Source organism: Budorcas taxicolor, chromosome 21 (genome assembly GCF_023091745.1).
Source record: "Budorcas taxicolor isolate Tak-1 chromosome 21, Takin1.1, whole genome shotgun sequence".
Taxonomy (NCBI): domain Eukaryota; kingdom Metazoa; phylum Chordata; class Mammalia; order Artiodactyla; family Bovidae; genus Budorcas; species Budorcas taxicolor.
In genome coordinates, this window is record NC_068930.1 from 41,636,294 (window position 1) to 41,640,388 (window position 4,095).

Below are 4,095 nucleotides of genomic sequence, written 5' to 3' on the forward strand. Positions count from 1 at the left end.
AAATATATAAATAAAAAAAATAACATGTCCATATCAGTTTTGCATTCACTTGATAAATGCGGAATAATTCCTTCAAGGATGCATAGGGAATCAGAGCAACAGCCGCCTCTGAGAAAGCAAAAATACTAGTGAAGCAGATGAAAGCTCTGGGCATCTCCCAAGCAGGGCGACCATTTGAGTTAAATGTGTCCATGATTCTGGAAGATATGGGTTGGGTGCTATGGCAGAGACCACAGAAGGAGAGAGAACCCTTTGAGTTCTGGCCCCAGCTCTGGAAGTGGGCAGAAACCTGGTATATTCCTGTGGAGCAACTGTTCCTCTTAACTTACATAGCACCCCTCCAGGTAGAGCCTCTCATGAAGGAACAGCATATCATGGTAAGAACATCCTTTCTTAACAAACGGTGGATGGAGAATGGGTCCCCTCAACCCACTTCTGCCAAGGCTCAACTTCTCACTTTGACTAAGCAGTGTGCCTATTTGCATCAGAGGAGTACCCTGTCTGCCAGCCGACTGTCTCTAGAACTACAGGTTCTACTAGGCTCTTCCAGTGCCCCCACCTGTATTCCTATGGCAGCCTCTGTGGTCTGTAGAGAGGGAAGAGGGGACATTGCCACTGAGTGGGACATTCCACAAATGAGTCTAGTCAGGGCAACCCATGCATGTGAACTGCAGTCACTATTCAGCCCAACACTGACACCATCTGGGTGGAAAGAGGAGTGAAGTGAAGCAGCCAGTGGACTGAACCCTGAGGTTTGGCTGGTGATCACTCAGGAGCCATGGCCATTAGACTCTTGCGCTGACAGTTGGGTTGTCTGCAGAACACATGTGAACAATGTGAGTGGCCTGACTCCCAGCCTAGAGGACTTAATAAATCAGTGGTTCAGACCCAGGGTGGAAAGAATTATTACTTATTTTGGGAATTATTATCTTAATCTTGTTTTTTCTCTTGCATGTGCCTGCAGGACAACCAAATAGCCAAGTGAGCCACCTCCATGGAAGTAAAACCTGCTGACTGCTCCGGGCACCATGTGGAAGGTGAGGCATGTAAGCTTGTAAGAGCTTGTCACTAGGGGTGGCATGATGGAGAAGATCATCAAAAAGACATGGCCCACAGCCGGTTGATCCTGTAGTAGGAGCCGGGCAACAGTCGGAAGCTCCTTACCCACTCCTGTGTCCTTAAGATGTATGCTCTGCACTAGGAACTACTTCAGGGAGGCAGCCTTGAGAGAGTACTGTTACTGAGACTTTCTGTCCGTAGAGGAGACAACACTCTTAAGGCCTCCATATAAACTCTTAAGATTCTGTTGGGCACTTGTAGTGATTTACTCCTCTTGCGGTCACCCCAAACAAGACTCATGTTGTAAGTTCCCTCGTTTATTAAAACTGCCTACGAATCTGGAGTGTCCCCCCTTCTTTCTCTTGTGTCTCCTTGCCTTTCACATACATGGATCAGTTGTGAATTTCACCTGGAAAATCTCAGAGTTGCTAACCCTACCAGGTCAAAGCTGTACAGGGCTCCCTTTCCTTCGGCACCCCGAGGATACTGTAAACACCGTATAAAGGGAAGCACCTTGAATAGAGGATTTTAAACAGCATTGCAACAATGGCCCCTAAGGTCATGGCCTCCGTATTGGAAAGCGTCTACATCTTTAGTCTTGCTTCTATAATCTTTGTCAGCATAAGTCTCCAAGAAAACCTCTGCCTTCAAGGAATGTTTTGTTTGTTGATTTGTAACATTTGGGGCTGCTCCAGGTGTGAATTGAGAACCCACTCAGTCGGTATCAGGAGCAACAATTGAAAATCTTCCTCAGCCATTGCCAATATAGTAATTCCGTTGCAAACGTGGGCTGAGGAGCGTAGTTGCTCGGAGCATGCGCGGCTGAGATTCCACGGAGGCGCCCAGAGCTGTGGCGAGGGAGGGCCGTATGGGCCAGGCTACCCTTCCTGGCTTCTGCTGTCTGGTTAGACTCCAGCCGGAGCCATTTCTAACTGCTTTCGGGTCATGGTCTTCTCTGGAGAATCTGAATTGCCTCAGATGACAGTTCTCCAAGTTTCCACTTGGTATTCTCCAAACTATCTGTTCACCAGGATTTAGAGGTAAGTGATGCATGTATATTCAGAATTTGTTGATATTTCGGTGGCATATTTTTATTTATGGAAAGCCTCTCCTGTGAAAGTTCCAGCATGCCTGGAATGTTTTGGTGAAATGAGACTGACCAAGACAGTGTTGACTCCTAGTCAAGGCTGAATTGTAGTGATTTAATAGCGTTGCTTTTTGACTGAGGGGCCACAGTGAGTTTCTGGTGCTTTATCGGGGCTTGTGAAGTGTCGTTTATGGATAGCGGTGAGGATGGTTTACACCTGGTGTTAAGTGAGACCCTCGAAAGGTTCTGCCCCTGGGGTTGGTTACTTAACAAGAATATGCTTAGACTCAGCAGCAGCAGGGCCCTGGGTTTTTAGTTGCTCTCTGCCTACTGGGTGGTTTGGGGTTTGAGAAAGTGCGTTCAGGGCAGTCCCACAGGTGGAGGAAGGTCGGAAGGAGTACCTATCTTCTGACCTGTGTTGTGAGGCAGCCTTTCCTCGAGATGCGTTTCCTGACCTCAGTGCCGCTGCTAGTTTGTATTCTTTCCTGGCTGTAACTTGTAGATTCTGACGCGTTTCAATGCGAGTCCTGAGAGAGCTTTTAAGCAACTGAAACTTGTCTGATTGCCACCGTTAGTTAAGCCTCCAACAACAAAAACGAAGAACAAAAATAAGTAAACTAAAAAAGTCAGAACCTGAGGGAATGCGGAGGAAAAAAATATCTCTAACTCATATCCTCAAGAAGAAACGGTGTTTGCTTATTGTGTACAAAACAATAGATTTAAAGGTTACTTAAAAAAATGTAGAAAGTTCGGAAGAGAGAAGAAACCTAAAAAGCCGAAAAAAATGCAAAGCAATGGAAAATAGTAGAGAAATATGCTTAAATATTGTCTAATGGAAGTTTTAGAATATCACAGAAAATGAGGTGGGGGAAATTGACAAAGAAATAATTCATGAAGTCCCTAGAACAGGAAAACTAAATGGCTCCATATTATAAGTCATTCACTGAGTACCAGCCCCATGAATTAAAATGGTCCCAACCAAAATACACCATGAAGTTTTCACAGGGAAAAAAGAAAAGACACCAAAACATCAGATTGTGTGATTGTAGAATTCAAGCATTACAGGAAAAAAAATCTAAAATATTTCTGATGAAATTTTTAAAAGTTATTTACAAAGACTTAAAAATTTAGAAAATTACAAAATTTTCAGAACATCTGTATTTGTAAGTCTTGGGCATAGGCATATGCCTCCCTATGTATATCAAGATTCTTTTTCATGATATGAAGCAAGGTGTTATATAGTTGTTTTAGCGAGTGTGTGTGTATATGGAATGCTTCATGAATTTGCATGTCATCTTTTTGTGGGGCATGCTAATCTCTGTATCATTCCAATTTTAGTATATGTACTGCTGAAGCAAGTACACATTTAGGATTTTCATTAATATAAATACTAGTAACTGAAATAATCAGAAATAGTTGCAAATAGTGATCACATATTACTTCAGTAGGAGAGTCAACAAATCTTTCTAAATCACTAAGTACCTTGTGTTTGACCTAAGGGTGCGGGAAAGTAAAATGTTGATGTATTGAGCATTATTTAAGCATTAGATGTTTAGAAAATATTAAGCATTTTAATTTTTAAAAAGGTAAATTGTGGAAATTTACTATTTTGATCACTGCAGCAAATGATAATGACTGGGTATCGTCCCTGATAATCATTAGTTTTTATGCAACAATGAAATATAGTTACCAAAGAACAGCCGTTATAAAAAGCAAAGCTTGAATAAAGGTATTTAGCATTTTATCCCTTGATTCATTCCTATGTTAGGCAATCTTGGTACCAGTGTGCCAGAAAATTTAGCCTCTACATTTCCAAAAAAACATTTTGATAGGCACTGTGGATATTCTGGTTTGTGTTCCTTCTCAAAGAAAGTCATCTCTCCCCTTTCCTTCTATTTTACATTGCATGGTAGGCTCCTTGGTAGCAGGGAATGAAGGGGAGAAATATG

At 42.4% G+C, this 4,095-nt stretch overlaps 1 non-coding gene across 1 annotated transcript; it reads right to left on the reverse strand.

Moving 5' to 3' along the window:
- Positions 1–3,406: 3,406 nt before the first annotated feature.
- Positions 3,407–3,508, reverse strand: LOC128067173 (U6 spliceosomal RNA). The gene has a single exon (XR_008201374.1). It is a non-coding gene; the product is annotated as a U6 spliceosomal RNA (small nuclear RNA).
- Between the last annotated feature and the right edge of the window lie 587 nt (positions 3,509–4,095).